Here is a 10623-nt window from a genome sequence, read left to right as displayed (position 1 = left end):
ACTTCAGCTTTGATGAAATCTTTAAAGTGGTTCCTCTGTAAATGTATGTAATGAAGGAACTTTTGAAAGTCCTCCTCCTCTGCTAGTGTTTTCAGAATGTGTTTCTCCGGGTTTGACCTGCTGCATTTCAATGCTGGAATATTTGTCTACATCTCTCCTGCCATATCATTTGCAGCCTTGTTGCTCTCTGGAGAATGGGGGTTTTCAGCTTACTACAAATCAAGGCTCCAAATATTGCAGCATATTTTGCTCCTTTGCAGAATCCCTGGAACACACTAGTATTCTGGTTTCTTTCTCTCTAAATAAATCAAAGGATCATTGTTGTTTCTGAACACCTGATGGAGCTCTGCAAACTTCTTGTTGCCATGCTTCTCAGGGGCAGGGCACAATTTGGCACCCACGCCCAGACCTCTGGAACCCTCCAGGTCTGGCCCCTGGATGGGATGGCAAAGACCTAATTGGACTATCACTTATGGTGCTAGACATAATCACTCAGGACAGAGCCCCTCCATGAGGTAGTTACTGTCTGATGTGACATCTGTTCGAGGATTGGTGTTCTTCCTGAGGGAAGACCCACAGAGATGTGCAGTCGGATCAGTGCTTCCTTCCTGTAGAAGAGGTTGGAGAGGTGGCTGTCCCCTCTACCTTAAAAGTGTATGTGGCTGCTATAGTGGCACATCACAATGCAGTGGACACGGGGACGGTTCTAGACATTTGGAGGCCCTAGGCAAAATTTATGTTGGAGGTCCCCTGCACCACAACCTCCTAATAAAAAGCACTTGAAACCAATTTGATTCCTATCCTTTTGTACAAAATTTGTTTAAAAACTTTTAAAGCTACTTACACAATGTGTATCTGATGTGAATAAAACGTGTCGTCTAATTATAATTGAAAGGATTATTATTCTGCTTCCAGACATCAGTGTGTATTTTACAAACTCAAATTCATTGTTTTGCTAGTACAGTACTTATGTGATTTTAAATGTTTGAAACCTAAAATAAACATTATGTGGTTCAAAACACTGAATAGTTGTGATATATGACAGCATTTGGCACGTCCGTCTCTGGCTCAGCGCCAGTCAATGCGCGAAAGCACATTTGAATTTAACATTTGATCATGTGATGCACTGACCGTTCCAATCACACCTGTGAGATCGTACGCCCCAGGGTCCAGCCAAGACTGATCACACCGGTGTGATCGTATGTGCAAAAGGGTTAAATGAGTTTCCCTTTCGTCAAACCCTGGAAATCTTTTTAACCTTTAACAAATTGGTAGGCAAATTTGGCGGAGGAATTCGCTACCATGCCCATTATTCTTGGTATGCCATGGAAGCCTGTGTAATTGGGCTAAGTGCTCCATATGAGATAATTCCCTAGTGGTATTCCCATTTGATGTATTCTCCACTGTTCGATTTTCCTGTCAGTAAACCCTGTGTCTTCACCTGGGCAGAGACTCTCTCTCCCTTTTCAGGTAGGACCTACACTGTAAAAATAAAAGGTGCCTGGAGGAACCTTTTGGGGTTCTTCACTTTGCCACACCGGCGGAACCGTCTGTAGATCCTCTAGGCACCCTTTAAAAAGGGCCGGTTCTCTGAGGAACCACACAGGTTTCCTGAGGAACTCTTATATGAAGCACTGTGTGGAACCACTTTGGGTGCCTCCAGGAACCAAATTTCATTTTTTTTAAATATTTAATTTCATGTTGTTACTATGGTTACCTTTGACATCTATTATAATAAACAAATTGAACCAAATACAAAATAAGAATTGTTTATTACATATTTGATATTCATTTTTATACATACACTTCCATGCACATGGGGAAAAAAGCTAACTACAGATTAATATCAATGAATACACAAAAAAATAGTATAATACATAAGCAACATGAATAATCAACCATGTATACAATAGATAAACAAGAAAAGACATCTCAACAAAATGCATGGAAACACATATGTTCCACGAAATAAATCAATGTAAATAAAATTACATTTGAACTAATTAAAAATGTCCATCATACTTAACTTTAAAACATTTGTGTTTCAGTCCGATGGTAATTCTGACATCACTGTTTCCAAGTCCAAAAGCTCTATCAGATGCTAAAAACAAACAACAGTGCTATACACTCATTGTGCTGTAACCTTTATCTCTATACTGAAATCTCAGATTGTTAGTTATTCAGCTATTTTGAATCATAAAATGTTTAAGTCTGGGATGCCGTTAGACTGGAGACTGTAATGTACACTATGGCTTTTGAAAATCTTAAATGTGTGACTTGAATCAACAGTGTTCATAAATGGTTGTTGAGTATTCTCATGAAACAAGATAGAGGAAGTAGAGGCTTCGACCCGAAACAGAGTTAAGGTGCAGTAAAATGATCTGTTGTTCTGTGAATGTTCACTGGTGAATTCCAGTCATTAAGAATCCACACGATCAGCAATTTCGTTTGTGGTCAAAAATGTCACTATGGGACCAAGTTGGTGTGAGGTACTTAACGAGTTAGAAAAGTGAAAAGGTACAGCATCGTTTTCCGTTTGTTTTTCCTCTGTTCTGGTGGATGGTCCAGGCACTTCAGTGATTTTCAGGTCTACAGGAGGATTTTTATTCTTGTTCAAACTTGTATTTCAGCTTACTGAGATCCCTGCAAAGTACAAAATTTACTGTTAATAATGTTATTAAAGTGATAGTTGTGAAATTGAAATAATTTCCTCAGCCTTGTGACGGTCCAAACCTGTTTGACTTTCTGTCTGTGGAACCCAAAAGCAGATCTCAGGCATAATGCATCCCCAGTCACCATTCACTTTCACTGCATGAAACACAAGAAGAAAACAAATGTGTAAATCATTCATGAAACCATTCTTATGCACACTTGTCTAGTTCAATTCAATGCAACAATTTATGTAAAAATGGTTAAGCTCCAAAAATGTCCCAGAAAAGATCCTAAAAATAATCAATGAGTTCACAACTCATGTGTTATGGGTTGTGTTGCAAGTCTTCTGAAGCCTAATAGCTTTTTCCTTTTTTTTATTTTTATTTTTTGTCGAAAAAGACTAAAAATGTCTATAGCATTTTTTGTGAATCAAACCTGTGATATTATTTTTCTGAGTAACATGAATGAGATTTGAGATCATGAGAAAAGATTTTCAGAGAGTAACTGATTAAAAAACACAAGTACACAGTCAAACAATACAATTGCACACAGAGAAAGTTCATAGTAATAAAGTACAGCATGTGGTGCAGGTAACTTACTGTAATTCAATGTTGCCACTGAAATGTTCAGATTATTTTAGAAATGTAATGGTTGTTCTGGGGAAACAAAAGAACAAAGCTGATTATTCACAACATAATATTTATTGACCAGTAAATGGCTTTAAAATGGTATTTGAGAGAATGAGGGCACCTGTAGTAAGTAGCAAGTTAACGTTAGGCTAAACAAAAACAGAGCAAACTATAACCTGTTTTTGTTATTCATAACAAACGCCAAGAATCAGAGAATTTTCTAAATTAGTTAGGCTATATCAGCAATTTGAAGACACAGTTGTACAAAATATGTTGAATTGAATGACTAAATCAATCTAAGACAATAAGTCAATCATTTCCATTTGTTCATTAGATCAACGTAAGTTAGTTAGCATCGCGGCTAAAACCAGATACTGTGCAATAAACGAGTGGTAAACACTGTAAAAACGTAGTAATGTATAATAAATTTAGTTTATATATATGTGTGTGTTTAAATATATAGTGAGTAGACTGTATATTTATTTGGCGAGTTTACAAACCTTGTAATGGAGAGCCGAATAAACGGCGGAAGCTTTGATGAGAGGAGCCGTTACTTTCAAACCGATGACGTCGATCAGCTGAGCTTTGTTGCGCGCGAGCAGCGCGAGCATCACTGAAGCGACGACAGCAGAGGAATAGCAGCAGTTTCGTGACAGAATAAAACTTCTCTCCTCCTGCTTCTCCTATATAATATTATTATTATTTAGTGTTGTTGTTTAAGGTTTAAATGACTTAATAAAATAGGCCTATACTAAATATATGTAAGCTACCCAAGTGAAAAAGACTAGGTTACTGTTAAATGTATTAAAAATGCATTAAAGTATATTTGTATTGTAGGTCTACTAAAAACACACTCAAGTACATTTTTAATACATTTAATAGTACGTCTTTTTCACCTGGGTATGTATACTGAATCAAACTTAAGTAGCCTATAATAATTATAATAATAGGATAATAATAATAATAATAGAATAATAATCTAATTCTGGCCTCACTGAACCATTGGGTTCCTCCAGATGCTGGCTTTAACATAAGAGATCTTCCAGGAACCACTTAAATGTTAAAAGATCTTCCAATAACCCTTTTATCGCATTCAAGTTCCTCTATTTTCCCCCAAAGCACTTCGAGGTCTCATAGTAATGAAAAGGTGACTCCAGAACCTCTGAAGTAAATACAAAGTGCTTAAAGGATCCCATAAGTTCCAGCAAGAACCTCAAAGATTGTCAATGCTCCTCCAGTAACCCTACCATAGGAAAAAGAGCTTTGAGGCACCAAAATTACATTTTGAAGTTCCTTGAGTATCCAACAGGATACTTGAGGCTCCTTTAGTTTTTACAGTGTACCATAGGGACTTTCTTCCATGTGTGGGACTTTCTTCCATGTGTGGTACTTCCCATTTGGTAAGTCCATGTAATGTATTCTCCTCATGCTAACCTCCATTCGGGCAGGATGTTGTCTCTGTAGTGTGCTTTCTTCTGCATAGGAGAAAGAACACTTCCCCAGCGCTAAGTCTTGGTCAGCACATCTGTAAATTTATCCTTATAAAAAAAAAAAAAAAAAAAAAAAAAACAGAAAATGTCAAGAAAAGAAATGGCTGAAGCAACCCATTTCCATTGTTAGTACTGACCTCTCTGTCCCCGCATGGTATGACGGACTACACGGCTTACATGGGGTATTGGGAAGGTTATGATGTAGCAAATACACCGCCAAACCTCGTAGCACGTTTCAGGTCATTGTGGCGTTATCCATTGGGACCCCTAATGCCACTACATTGTTACTGTTAGCTCGCGTTCGATTGGCCCAAGGTCCAGCATCCGACCAGCGTGGAAGGTCTTTGCGTGTTACTGTCTTTTCTCGTGGCAAAGTATTTTTTGATTAAATCCAATACATTTGAATATGTATTCTCTCGTTATTTCATCTGACTCCATAAATGAAAAGGTTTTAATGATATCTGTGCATCATTAAATCAGAATAATCAAATGTAACAATTTATTATGTCAGGTAAATGTATCATGCCAATTTCATAATCAATTCAAAGATAATCGATACAAAACATCAAATGCTCTGGAATAAAGAGAAGAGATGCAAACCCGACATTAAAATACATAATGCTAAGAGTTTTTGGTCACTCTTAGCATCATAGCATTCCATTATATAGACAGAACCTCTTTCACATGGAAACATGTGCTAACAATGGAAATTTGCATTCAGAGGTTACACCTTTTGGGGGGTAGGAGACCATTTACCTGGAGACCACCTTCCTTTGTGTGCCAGTTATCTCTAAACTCTTAAAACCTTATTACCTTTTGTTTTACTTATTTGGAAATAAGACATTTGTACCAGTCGCACTGAGGCATTTCAAATGATATTAAACATGTATAATACTCTATGATAATCATTCACATTAAACCATTTAGATTCTTGGGTGATTTTTTTGGTGATCTTCGCATGGGGGAGAAGGAGTGGGGGATGAGGGAAAGAGATGTATTCTGAGGTGAGACTTTTGTCTCAAATGGTGAGTTCAAATGGTAATTTCCAGCAAGATCCTGTCTTCTCGGGGTCTGGTCGCTCCTTAACCAGATTGTCTGGCATTTATCTAATTTCTCAAGTCTATCTTGTATCCTGCAATATAACCTCCGTTCCATGATGAAGGGAACAAGATGTTTTGTCCCTCCTGCCACAACACTGAACTACCCGCTAAAATGGCTGGGACAGTGTCTCGACAATACATGCAACATATTATGGTTTTGGCCAACCATTTATACACAAATACAGATTATTTTTTTTGTAAATCCTCCCTTCCACTCTTCCAAAAGGAATTTGTGGTGGTCTCCAAATCTTTACATTTTATGAGAAACAAAAAAGCCCTTAAGCTATGTAAACTTGTAGAGGTATGTTTTGTTGCTTAACCCTTGTCCTTTTTTCTTTGTAGTTATTTTATTGACTCTTCATTAATGCCTGTGTATAACAAAGGGTAGTGCTATAAATATAAGTCTGAATGTTGTTGTTGTTTAAAAAAAAATTTAATATTAATAATGTTAATCATTACGGAAATTATGCCGTAGTATTTTGTTCTTGGATACAAAACTCATTACTTTACCTAACAACTTTGGGTTTCTCCACAACATGAATTTAGATCTTGTTGTCTCTTAACTGTGTTACACCCACAGATGAAAATCAAAGAGAAAAATATGAAAAAATACATATATAGTGAGAGAATGATTACAGTCACTCCCTCAGCACATTTATTGTAAACTCAGAGGTCGCAGCATTGTAACTCCTTTTTTTAATGCCAGGGTAATATAACAAAGTATAGTGCTATAAATGAAGGCCTACATGTTTTTTCAAATTAAAATATTAAACAAGTTTGCTATATTTACTATGTTAATCATTGCATAAATTATGCAGAGATTATTGAGTCTTTTTTAATGCCAGTGTATAGCAAAGTGTAGTGCTATAAATATAGGCCTACATGTTTTTTTTTAAATAAAAAATGTAAAAACTTTTTTTTTAAAAACTGTCAAAAGTTGCTGAAATTATGCCATAGTATTTTGTTCTTTGATACAAAACTCATTACTTTACATTACTTGTTTCTCCACGAAATTAATTTAAATCTTCCTGTCTTGTATTTTCAACTGTCTTGCAACCACACTCACAGATGCTAATCAAAAAGAAAAATATGGGAAAAAATAGAGAGAGATGGCTTCCAGCACAGCAGTCAGAAAAATTAAAAACTTACAGTCACTCCCTCAGCACTGTATGACAAATCCAGAGGTGGCAGCAGTGTTGACTTTTTTTTTTTTTAAATACCAGGGTAATATAACAAAGTATTGTAAGGGGTTTTACAGTCAGAATTATAATAAATGAAAAAAAAAAGATTTACTGAAGATAGTTTGCAGTTTCATCAGCAGAAGTCAGATTTTCGTTTTTGTTCCTGTTAATTTTTTTTTCGTTTCTGGGTTTTGTTTTTGGTCTTTGAACCAGTTCAGAGCCCAGGGCCTACATTTATAGCAATAAACTGAAGGGTGTGGATTTTGGAATAAACTGTTGCTTCAATGTATATCTAATAAGTGATTATAATCAAAGTATTCATCAATATTTTTCCTCTAAATATCACATGAGTTGAATGACTTCTCTAGGCTTGTGAGATTTTACTTTGTTATAGAAGTTACCAGTGTAATTACTGAAATGTTCTTTTCATGTAATTTCTAATATCTGTATTTGATATGAATGCAGTAACAGTGTTTGCTCATTTAGCCCATTTAGCTCATTTAGCAAATTAAATATGGAAAGATGTTTTGTTTTGTTTGAGAAAGGTCTTCAACATGTGTCAATACATACATCTGTTTTTCTAGGGTACTCTGACAACTATGGTCACAGGGGCCAATGAAGTCTATAGTTTAAGGGACCATCTCTTTGTAAAAGCCTTACTTTCCAGTTAGACTAAATTGTAGCTCTCCTTGAGAGAAAGAACGTATTATCTTGATGTTCTGAGAGGACTCTTCTGTTTATAGTTAGATCCTGGCCAAATCCAACCTTGAGGAAGCTGTGTGTCAGTGTGTGTGTTAGTCTTATTGGTTACAGGTTAAAGGAACACGCCGACTTTTTGTGACTTTAGCATATTCACCGTAATTAGGAAAATGTTGGCGTTATTTTATCACTTATTGGGAGCAGTATGCTAGCTGGAGCTGTTTACCTCCAGTCTTTGTGCTAAGCTAGGCTAGCGGTGGGTGCGTCAGACAGAGTTACGGCACGCACGGAGATGAAAAGTGTATGGACTTATCTAACTCTGGGGGATACGGTGAATATGCTAAAGTCCCAAAAAGTCGGCGTGTTCCTTTAACCTGTAACCAAGAAGACTAACAGACACACACTGACACACAGCTTCCTCAAGGTTGGATTTGGCCAGGATCTAACCATAAACAGGAGAGTCCGCTCAGAACATCAAGATAATAAGTTCTTTCTCTCAAGGAGAGCTACAATTTAGTCTAACTGGAAAGTAAGGCTTTTACAAAGAGATGGTCCCTTAAACTATAGACTTCATTGGCCCCTGTGATCATAGTTGTCAGAGTACCCTAGAAAAACAGATGTATGTATTGACACATGTTGAAGACCTTTCTCAAACAAAACAAAACATCTTTCCATATTTCATTTCTGGAAGCCAGGCTAAATGAGCAAGCACTGTTACTGCATTCATATCAAATACAGACATTAGAGATTACATGAAAAGAACATTTCAGTAATCACACTGGTAACTTCTATAACAAAGAAAAATCTCACAAGCCTACACTGTAAAAACTAAAGGAGCCTCAAATATCCTGTCGGATACTCAAGGAACTTCAAAATGTAATTTAGGTGCCTCAAAGCTCTTTCTCCTATAGTAGGGTTACTGGAGGAGCATTGACAATCTTTGAGGTTCTTGCTGGAACTTATGGGATCCTTTAAGCACTTTGTATTTAGTTCAGAGGTTCTGGAGTCACCTTTTCATTACCATGAGACCTCGAAGTGCTTTGGGGGAAAATAGAGGAACTTGAATGTGATAAAAGGGTTACTGGAATATCTTTTAACATTTAAGTGGTTCCTGGAAGATCTCTTATGTTAAAGCCAGCATCTGGAGGAACCCAATGGTTCAGTGAGGCCAGAATAAGATTATTATTATCCTATTATTATTATTATTATAGGCTACTTAAGTTTGATTCAGTATACATACCCAGGTGAAAAAGACGTACTATTAAATGCATTAAAAATGTACTTGAGTGTTTTTAGTAGACCTACAATACAAATATACTTTAATGCATTTTAATATATTTAACAGTAGCCTACGTCTTTTTCACTTGGGTAGCTTACATTTATTTAGTATAGGCCTATTTTATTAAGTAATTTAAACCTTAAACAACAACACTAAATAATAATAATATTAATAATATGAAGAAGAACCAGGAGGAGAGAAGTTTTATTCTGTCACGAAACTGCTGCTATTCCTCTGCTGTCGTCGCTTCAGTGATGCTCGCGCTGCTCGCGCGCAACAAAGCTCAGCTGATCGACGTCATCGGGTTTGAAGTAACGGCTCCTCTCATCAAAGCTTCCGCCATTTGTTCGGCTCTCCGTTACAAGGTTTGTAAACTCGCCAAATAAATATAAATACAGAGTCTACTTACTATTCAAACACACACATATATAAACTAAATGTATTATACATTACTACGTTTTTACAGTGTTTACCATTTGTTTATTGCACAGTATCTGGTATGAAGGTTTTAGCCGCGATGCTAACTACGTTGATCTAATGAACAAATGGAAATGATTGATTTAGTCATTCAATTCAACATATTCTGTACAACTGTGTCTTCAAATTGCTGATATAGCCTAACTAATTTATTTCGTCATTGGCGTTTGTTATGAATAACAAAAGCAGGTTAATATAGTTTGGTCTATTTTTATAGCCTAAATTTACTGCTACAGGTGCCCTCATTCTCTCAAATACCATTTTAAAGCCATTTACTGGTCAATAAATATTATGTTGTGAATAATCAGCTTTGTTCTTTTGTTTCCCCAGAACAACCATTACATTTCTAAAATGATCTGAACATATCAGTGGCAACATTGAATTACAGTAAGTTACCTGCACCACATGCAAGTACTTTATTACTATGAACTTTCTCTGTGTGAAATTGTATTGTTTGACTGTGTACTTGTGTTTTTTAATCAGTTATTCTCTGAAAATCTTCCCTCATGCTCTCAAATCTCAATCATGTTACTCAGAAAAATAATATCACAGGTTTGGTTCACAAATAATGCTATGCATTTTGTCTTATATCTTTATCATTTGCATTTGAATATAAGACATTTTAACTCTGAATTATAACTTCAAGTTTAGTATTTTTCGACCAAAAAAAAAGGATATTCGGATATTGCTAGGATATTATATGGCTTCAGAAGACTTACAACACAACCCATAAAACATGAGTTGTGAACTCGTTGATTATTTTTAGGATCTTTTCTGGGACATTTTTGGAGCTTAACCATTTTTACATAAATTGTTGCATTGAATTGAACTAGACAAGTGTACATAAGAATGGTTTCATGAATGATTTACACAATTTTTTCTGCTTGTGTTTCATGCAGTGAAACTGAATGGTGACTGGGGTTGCATTATGCCTGAGATCTGCTTTTGGATTCCACAGACAGAAAGTCAAACAGGTTTGGAACATCACAAAGCTGAGGAAATTATTTAAATTTCACAACTATCACTTTAATAACATTACTAACAGTAAATTTTGTACTTTGCAGGGATCTCGGTAAGCTGAAATACAAGTTTGAACAAGAATAAAAATCCTCCTGT

Source organism: Scardinius erythrophthalmus, assembly GCF_964197995.2.
Source record: "Scardinius erythrophthalmus genome assembly, chromosome: 1".
NCBI classification, from domain to species: Eukaryota; Metazoa; Chordata; class Actinopteri; order Cypriniformes; family Leuciscidae; genus Scardinius; species Scardinius erythrophthalmus.
This window is presented reverse-complemented; position numbering follows the sequence as displayed.